This window comes from Palaemon carinicauda, chromosome 3 (genome assembly GCF_036898095.1).
Source record: "Palaemon carinicauda isolate YSFRI2023 chromosome 3, ASM3689809v2, whole genome shotgun sequence".
Taxonomy (NCBI): Eukaryota; Metazoa; Arthropoda; class Malacostraca; order Decapoda; family Palaemonidae; genus Palaemon; species Palaemon carinicauda.
The window spans coordinates 144,257,138-144,268,052 of NC_090727.1; positions in this window are offsets into that span (position 1 = coordinate 144,257,138).

The following is a 10,915-nucleotide window of genomic DNA, read 5'->3' on the forward strand; positions in this document are numbered from 1 at the left end:
AATAATAAATAACAAATAAATAAATAATAAATAAATAAATAAATAACAATGAATAATAATAAATAATAATATTAATAATAGTAGTAATAATAATAATAATAATAATAATAATAATAATAATAATAACAATAAAAACTAAATCGACAGCAACAACAACAAAAACAACAACAACAACAAAAACAACAACAACAACAACAACAATAATAATAATAATAATAATAATAATAATAATAATAATAATAATTACAGTTAAAACTTCAGGCCATTGAAGGTTATATGTTCAAATCACTCTCCTAATTGGATACCTTATTACAATCGTACCAAATATTTAATTACGATTATTTTTACACCCTCACGTGGGGTGAGGGTGTAAAAGTATTCCATAACTTGGAAATACTGCTAAAAAAACTACACATGATATAGATTCGCAATAAAAGTAAATATTGATACTATTATAGAGATTTTGAACCAAGAGTAAACACATAAAAAACCGTCTAGAATAGCAATTTTTGAACTGACAGAAAATCATTACAGACAAACATAAAAATGTATCAAAGAATTTTTAACCTTAGATTTTGTTCTCCCCTTTAATCTTTCAGGTATTGGCAAAAATTTGATTGAGGAATGACTTAATAAAGTAAAAAATGTATAAGAAAGAAACTTTACTCTTTATGTCATACCAAGAGATCCATCCTAGTAATTAATAATGTCGCCATATAAAAATTCCTTATGAATGACTTACAAACGGTATTGTATTCGATTCTCAAGTCTAAGAGAGACCCATATTTACAATATAGGTTACATCTGACACATCAGCAGCGACTAATCAGATTACTTGAGCTTCTTTTTATTTTCACAAGTAGCATGGTTCGTAGATAGTAGCATACTATTTCTGCAGATCGCACTCCTTACAACAAGGAGTTCATTATAATGAAGGCAGTTTTTCTGTTCTCGAAATCTAGACGGAGATGAAATCCATCAAAACCCGAAGTTCTATTTAAAAGACGCCACGAGGTTTACCCCCAAATAATTCCTCTCGCTAATCACACTTCACTTGTCCGTAAATCCCAAAGCCGCCATTTTACTCCAATCCGTAGATCAATCCAGAAGGGGCCCTTTGAAAAGATCCTCCAGTGCTCTGCTCAATTAAGGGCATTTTTCCCCCACCAAGAAGGATACAATAAGAGACTGCCTTTTGTGAGCTTTGAAAACGCCTCTTAAACCTTTCCCTTTTCCCCTTGGTAATTTCAACAGCTTTCTCCCAAATACGAATCATTCGACGTAACACTCCATTTTCTATTCCAGGACAAAAGATTCCTCCCGGACCCCCTTTGGCCTTGTGTGTACCTATCGCTTAGCTTTCTCTTGCATCCTCTCTCGAAACGATTTCTGCCAGACTTTTTCTTTATTCTCTTCCACAAGGAAACATCGGCCAAGCTTCGTTTAAACACAACATATGAATGCGTGTCATTCTTGAGGCAAAAAGGAATTTTCTTGCAATGTTTATACATTTATTAATAACGGGTTGGGTCTCTAGGAGAGAAAGCGTGCTTTGTTTTTTTTTAGGATTTGTCATAGTGAGAGAGAGAGAGAGAGAGAGAGAGAGAGAGAGAGAGAGAGAGAGAGAGAGAGAGAGAGAGATTAATTAATGTCTTTTCTGAAAAAAAGGTTTCCCCTCTTCGCTTTGCAAAAGATCTGTCGTCTAATGAACTTTAATTTTTGTTTCAAACAGATTTTGGAGGAAAAGACGCAGATAGCAGAGACCCAAAAACCCTTAGCTATGAGGCTTCCCTTGTCGGATGAGAAAAAGCCAGACACATCTCCATTCTCCAATTAAGAGCAGGAAAAACAGCACTACACCTCCCCCTCCCCCCTCCTCTTTCCCCCCTCCCCTTATCCTTATCTTCCTCCTCCTCTTTTCCTTCATGTTCACCCCGCAACCTTCCCCTCGAGGATGGAAGAGGGGAGAGAAATAAATCAAGAAGGCTCAAGAGAATGGCAAAAGGACCAGGCAACCGAAGGATAGATAATAAGGCAGTGGTTGGGGGTGGGGCGGGGGGGGGGGGGGGAGGGACTCATAGACCTTGAGACCAGACAAGAATATGGAAGAAGACGAAAGAATTTGAGGCATCTAGATTACCCGAGGAGACGTCGCCTGGAGAGAGAGAGAGAGAGAGAGAGAGAGAGAGAGAGAGAGAGAGAGAGAGAGAGAGATCCCTGAAGACTACGAATATGAGTTGTGGAAATGAATTCTGTATTGAGAACGACTTCCGTGGAATTCGTAGCCAAAGGAGAAGTCACTGTCATATTCTTTATATAGTTCTTCAATCTATGTAGCTTAGTGTCCATATCCAGGTCAGGAGAGAAATAAAATTTTTTTTTTTTCAAGATGAACAGGAAGCCTTCATGTGAATAAATACTGTACATCAAATATAAATGAGAAACTAAAAATATATTAAAATGAAAAATAAAGAATGGAATTACCCTTGTTATGGAGATTTTACAGAAGGAAATAAATAACGATGATACGGAGAAAGGCTACAAAAAAAAGTTAATAAAATAGCTGGTTTTATCATGCAGTAATAAAATAAGGAATTTGGTGATGAGTAAACTTACCACATATTCTCTCTCTCTCTCTCTCTCTCTCTCTCTCTCTCTCTCTCTCTCTCTCTCTCTCTGTCTCTCTCTGTCTCTCTCTCTCTCTCTCTCTCTCTCTCTCTCTCTCTCTCTCTCTCTCTCTCTCTCAGTACTTTATATATAAGAGTATATATATATATATATATATATATATATATATATATATATATATATATATATATATATATATATACATATATATATATATATATGTATATATATATATATATATATATATACACATATATATATATATATATATATATATATATATATATATATATATACATATATATATATATATATGTATATATATATATATATATATATATATATATATATATATATATATATATATATAATGTACTCCTCTATTTAATTTAGGTGGTAGTACTAGAAACATACAGTATTTCAGTTGCTCAGCAAGTCTTGTAGTGTGGAGTTGCTAATCATATGCCCTATTTCTTGACCCTTGTAGTTGCTAGTACCCAATTATAGCTGGGTGGACTGGTGGCCAGTGGGTGATAAGGTGTGAGCGATCCATAGGCCTACAATACGTGAGAACAGTGCCCTACCACTCAGGCACGTGTCACCTCAGGAGAATTACAAAGAATAGGAAAGAAGACCTACTAAAAAAGACTATTCATTTTGAAAAGCCTCACCTGCACCGTGCACCGATGGGCAACCATTTGGCATTCATATATGACCAAATTTTAGACGCAAGCAGCAAAAAGTTCGGGACTCGAACATCAATCATTTACAAAAAGTTCGGGACTCGAACCATCAATCATTTACAAAAAGTTCGGGACTCGAACAGTCAATCATTTACAGGACCCCCTTGCCCCTTTCCTTGACTCTCGCCTTCCCAGCTACTGCCGCGGGAACCGTCCGTCTGTCAGCCCAAGGAAACTTAAACAGTGAAATCCACCACAAGCAGGAACCATTCACCCATACGCTCCCCGCCTTCCCCGTACCCCACCCCAAAACGCCACACGCCCGCCCCGACGAAAGCACTGCCAGCGTCTTAGCAAAGGCCTTGAACAATAACGCTGCCTGATGGACTATTGTACCCGCCATCAAAGCACTATCAAAGCATTAAATGAAATGTAGCCCGCCTTACATATCGCCACCTAATCAATACCTACTACAAAGCCTCATTATTCGGTCACTTCCGAGTCAGCTCTGCCAAGGCTGCGAATCAATCGCGTGAAACGCTCGTGTGTACTGCATAAATTACCTAGTGCATCATTCTCTCTCTCTCTCTCTCTCTCTCTCTCTCTCTCTCTCTCTCTCTCTCTCTCTCTCTCTCTCTCTCTCTACATCCCATAATCGGTCAATTAAGATTATACCATGATGAAGGAGCGCCACGATATAATAATTGTTCGCCCTTCCTCTCTCTCTCCCCAAAATGACAAGAGAAATTGGGAACTTGAATATGATGGTGAAGAAAAAAATTTAGTAAGATTTAATAACCTACGATAGACTGTAAAGAAGAAATAAACCATTTCCTTTGAATATGAACGCAAATACTTGGTAAATTAAATTATAACTTCATCTTTAAGACATGTATCTACTTAGGTATGAATAAACATGCATTTACTTACCTATGCCTATGTGCAAATACAATGATATACTGTATTCCTGCATAAGGTAATCTCACAAAACTAGAGGGGCACTCGGTAGAGCGCAGACCTCCGCCGCGGCATTTTATTTCTCGACATTTTGCTTGACCTTGACCTTGACCTTTGACCTTAACATGTATCAATTGTCGTGGATTTTCATACACTCCAATATGAACCAAGTTTGAAGTCTCTGACAACGACGTCCAAACTTATGGTCCATTATGTGAATTGGACATTTTGCTCAAACCGTAACCTTGACCTTCAAAAAATTTAATAATTTTTAGCTTTTAACATAGAAGTTCATCCTTGCAAGGTTCATTACTCTACGATTAAAATTGTGGCCAGGAAGCTGTTCACAAACAAACAAACACACACAAACAGGGCTAAAACATAACTTCCTTCCAACTTCATTGGCGGAGTTAAAAAGGAAAAGTTGATAAAATCTAAGTGTATTCCTGATGAAATCTTTCACGGGAAATAAAATTATATAAATATACACACATATTTACTAGAGTACGCAACCCTTCAAAAATGACGTCGAAATATTTAGATAGATATGCACACACAGCTTCAACCCTTCACACCCCTTCCCCTTTCCTAACTACATCACAGCAGTTTCAGAAATTTGTAGGAGATTGTGGTTTCTGAGCGAACCTTTCGGGGTAACCCTCTTCCCAGGGTATGACTACTCACTCTTCCCTGTATCCGAGGGACGGGAAGAGACCGAGTAGTAATACGTCTGGCAATACCACTGGGCGTAACCTGAAAGAAATTATATATATATATATATATAATATATATATATATATATATATATAAATATATATATATATATAAATATATATATACAGTATATATATACAAATATATATATACAGTATATATATACATGTATATATATATATATATATATATATATATACACATACATACTACCCCCAGAGAGCTATGGGGTCCTTTGACTGGCCAGACAGTACTACATTGGATCCTTCTCTCTGGTTACAGTTCATTTTCCCTTTCCCTAAATAAACACTGAATAGTCTGGCCTATTCTTTATATAGTCACCTCTGTCTTCATATACCTGAAAACACCGAGGTTACCGAACAATTCCTCTTCTCTCAAGGGGTTAACTACTGCACTGTAATTGTTCAGTGGCTACTTTCCTCTTGGTAAGGGTAGAAGAGACTCTTTAGCTATAGAAAGCAGCTCTTCTAGGAAGACACCCCAAAATCAAAACATTTTGGGTAGTGCCATAGCATCTGTGATATGATCATCCACTGTCTTCGATTAGAGTTCTCTTGACTGAGGGTACACTCGAGCACACTATTGAAATCTTATTTTTCTTCCTCTTGTTTTGTTAAAGTTTTTAAAGTTTATATAGGAAATATTAATTTTAATGTTGTTACTGTTATTAGAATATTCTATTTTTCCTTCTTTCGTTTCCTTACTGGGCTATTTTCCATGTTGGAGACCCCGGGCTTATAGCGTCGTGTTTTTCCAACTAGGATTGTAGCTTAGCAAGTATTAATAATAATAATAATAATAATAATAATAATACATGTATATGTATATATATATATTTATATATATTATATATAATATATATATACAGTATATATTGATATATATATATACAGTATATATATATACATATATATATATATATATATATATATATATATATATATATATATATATATATATATATATATATATATATATAGCCAAGCAGTTACTCTTTATTATATAAGGAAGAGGTGTGTGTGTGTGTGTGATACATGTTTAAAAGGGGCTATAAGTAAAAAATATACTACAGGATATCCTTAATTACACAGAATTCATTCGATCATTTCATGTAGTGGAAGAGCTACTTCGGAGATCTTCAAGCACTTTATCAGAAAATTTAATATCTTTTTATCAATATTTAATTTAAAATAATCTAATTTCAGAAATCGTCTTCGCAAACGTCTGTGTGATCCGCACGGAAAGAGGAAGATCAATTAACTGTATAATAAATGTACAATCCATTTGTATTATGATAAACCTTTCTTCATGAAGGAAAAATTAATAGAGATTTCAAAACAAGTGCCAAAAATGTATAAATGTATATGAGAAATATTTTTTGTAACGAGTTTAAAATTATGTAAAACACGGACATTTTTCCGATAATCGTAATCAATAACATTTCTATACTACTGATAATACCACACAATCTGTGGTGTATATATGTTTATCTATACTAAGAGCTCTGTGACTACATATATATATATATATATATATATATATGTATATATATATATATATATATATATATATATATATATATATATGTGTGTGTGTGTGTGTGTGTATAAATATAAATATATATATATATATATATATATATATATATATATATATATATATGTGTGTGTGTGTGTGTGTGTGTGTGTGTGTATATAACATATGTATACACCTGTGTTAGCATTAAAATTAATGACCTTTATGTAGTTACAATGGAAAACGAATAGTAAACCATGATATTCCGATTGCTTCCTCACTTACACATTTGACACTCGTCAAACATAGCTTAAACTAAGTTATGAGATACTATTATACAGATGTATATTACACACAAATACATACATACTGTACATATATAAATATATACATATATACATATGCAAGTGCAAGTAAGCGTGTGAATTTTCATTGAACCATTATGGGTTTTAGGAGAAATAAAATATACATAAAATCATAATCTACCTTATTTCTTAAATGGCATATTATGATTGCATCTTGCCTTTTTTATAGACCGAAACATATACTGTATGTCATACAAAAATGATATAGCATCAACATAATGAGGTAAAATTGGTGACATGGCATCTAATAAATTCCCTTCGATTTTAAGTCAAATGAATGAAAAATGTCAAAACATGAAAGTTTTCTTTACGATATGGTCTTATCATTATATTTGGAGAATTCGAGGAATTCAAAAAATGTATGAAAGGTGAATTTGTAATTTTAAAAGCAAAAGCAGTACTAGATATCATCAGCCATATTCACAAATGTTCTCTGGGTCTGCAGTAAAAGCATTAGAAATATTACGGTCAAATGAATAATAGATTCTGCAACCACACGAAGTATAATCATCCTAAATATCACCATATTCATTATCAATTAAGCTACAACCATAGCTGGATAAAACATAAATCCATTTAGGAATTAAAAATAAACTATAAATGAGAAATAATAAAGAAAAGAAAAAACGAAAAGCAACAAAGAAAAGCAAAATAGGGTGAATAACAAAGTAAAGTAGACAAACTAACACTATTAAGCGAGATTCAAATCCTTCTCGGAGCGTTTTTGGAAAGATAATTCTATAATTTAGTTACATCAAGAATTTGCAACTCCGTTCACAAGGTATGCAAATGCTGGTCAAATGCATACGCAGATATCTACATACATTTTAACAATAAATACCGTTCCATTATTACAAGAACTTCAGCGGCCTTGACCTCTTGAAGTCTTCAGAGATGATTTCCGCCAAGAGGGTGCACAGGATCTACCCTCAAGAATCACCTGTTGTGCTTCGTGCTCAATTAAAGTGTCTTTAAGGGAAATGCTCGCGTGTTGCTGAAAGAGTCAACGGATGTGCAAATCATCCTTTTGCTTGTTGTGTGTTACATGAGCTTGGATTAATCAAGTGGCGAGCGTGGAAAAAAAAAACTTAACTAAGAGCTAATAGCTGGATATGGAGATTATAATGTTTCCAGAGAGAAAAATACTACGGATAGCATGTGCTTTAAACATATGAACAAATAAATGAACTTACATTTGCAATTTAACAATTTGAACTGGAATAAAAATTGGTAACATTAAAGAAAACCCGAGTAAAGTAGCTCTTGGTTCCCTCCAGCAAAACATCATACATGCGTGTCCGCGTGTTTACATTATGAGAGAGAGAGAGAGAGAGAGAGAGAGAGAGAGAGAGAGAGAGAGAGAGAGAGAGAGAGAGAGAGAGAGAGAGAGAGCACTCAGGTCCGGTTGTGAGGCAAAACTTTCTAATCGACTTTGATAGCGAGAGAGACATAGAAGAAAGGAGAGATAAAAAGAGAGAAAGGCCGATCCCTTTATAAGGACCGTCCAGGTCCAATTAGATATAAGAATTTTATAACGCTGCGGATTAAAACTTGAATGATATGCGGCTGTTGAGGGAGATTAAAATGATTTGTGGTCTGTGGGTGCATTGCCGCGAGTCCAACTAATTAATCTTTACTTATGAAAATGGATACCTAGGCAGTCTGCTTGTTGGTGATAATTTAAAGTGCGAGGACGACCTACGCTGCTGCAGAAGGAGGAGGAGGAAGAGGAGGAGGAGGAGGAGGATGCATCGGGCGAGAGAAGGGGAAATGTAGAAGAGAATAAGGTAGGGTAGGAATACGTGGTATAAGACAAGGAAGCAAGAGGGGAAGTGAGCGCCCCTAAAAGCAAGCAGAGTCAAACATGGTTATAAGAGCCACAGGAGAAATTGGTGACCACCAACAATAACAAATAATAAAAAAAAAATAGATGGACAAAAGCAAAGTAGGAAAGGGTGCAAAACAGATAGAAAGGTGAGGGAATGTGTCAAATCAATGAAGAAAGGGTAAATAGAAAAAAAAAAAGGATAAAACAAGAGCAGATGAAAACCAGAATATCATAGTGGTAAGAAAACAAGGGACAGAAACATAACCGTTAAGACTCTGCACTAATAAACGCAGAGGGACGCTATTTAAAAGACGGTCTGCAGCGGAAGATGAAAGTCGCGATCAAAATGGAGGAAATAATTTACTTGGGAGATAATAAAGATGGCAATAAATAAGCTGATCTTAGCAGGGAAGGAATTGAGGAAAGGGGGAAAGAGACCATTAAGGATTTAGGGGAGCTTTGAGAAACTACTCACGACAGAATTTTATGATTATGAAGTAGCTCAAGTGATAACTGATTGAGAAAATGAACAGGAGAGAGAGAGAGAGAGAGAGAGAGAGAGAGAGAGAGAGAGAGAGAGAGAGAGAGAGAGAGAGAGAGATGAGAGAGAGAGAGAGAGAGAGAGAGAATGTAGCGTCTTGAAATACTACTTTAATCTAATGGGAATCCTCCATCAAAATTTTCCAAGTAAAAGGAGGGGATATCTTAGTGGTGAAGTTCTGAAGAAGGTGGATGACAAGAATATCAACAAACAAGTATTAATTGCAATGCATAAATACTGCAGCAATATCATCGCCCTGAAAATCCAAAGTTAAAGTTGTCTTCGCTTCCAGACAATTGATGAAGAGGGTCGAGTTCTCCTTAAAAATCGAAGAATTCCTGTTTAATGAATCAGCTTTAACGTACGGAAGGTTATAATGCTCAGGAGTGTCTGAATTTGACGAACGTTGGAAAGATAATTTATATCGTCGTATTTATACAACTACGTTTAATAGTATTAATAAAACAAATGATAATGAATATCGAGGTAGTGATGGGGACGATAACTGAAATACAAGAACGAGAAAAATTTATATAATACTCTTACCTCAGTTTTCTGAATCTGTTCAAAACATTTAACGATAAATATCAATATCAAGCAGATGTTAATACCATAACATTAAATGGTGTTGGAGACATATCTCGTACGGTGATATTCATGGAAGCGCGGAACTGTAAAATACATTTAAAAAAAACATAAGGTTCGTGCTGGGTAGACTGGTGGAGGCAAATCGGGATTCAAGTCACAGGCCTTGCTGTTACGATCCGATTATTGTACCACCAAACTGTACCATCCACTTATAGTTATAGAACGCTTAAATAAAGATATTTCATGTTGCATAAATATGTCTTCGTTCAGTAATGCATAAGAGAATATCAAAGCAAAAAACACTAAAAAGCATACGGAGAAATAAATACGGCCGCTAAGGGATCCTTATGCAGATACGTCCCTCTCCGTGAATTTTCAAATCAACCAACAACTTTCGCGTGATCCTACCAACGAGCAATTCTCTCTCTCTCTCTCTCTCTCTCTCTCTCTCTCTCTCTCTCTCTCTCTCTCTCTCTCTCTCTCTCTCTCTCTCTCTCACTAAACTTCCTCGGACATTGCAGTAACACCAAAACAAAATAAGACAGAAAACACTATAAAATTTTCTTCCATAAAAAACTGCAAACTTATCACATGTACACATTTGACATACACCTAAACACCCACCAACACACATATATATTATAAATGTGTATATATATTTACATATATATATTATATGTATACATATAAATATACATATATATAAACATATATATACATACATAAACACACATATATATACAGTATATATATATATATATATATATATATATATATATATATATATATATAAACATACATATATATATATATATATATATATATATATATATATACATATATATATATATGCCTAGTCAATGTTAAGAACTTATCTTTACTACGGAGTCAATCCCTAATATGGGAAACAGTCTACTGTTAAAGTAATCTAGTCTTTAATTATTAATCAATCAATCAATTATTGAATTTATTATACATATATATATATGTATATACATATATATATACAAAACGTAACTTGCTCAATCCAGAAAACTATCCTACACTAAAGAAACAATATATATATATATATATA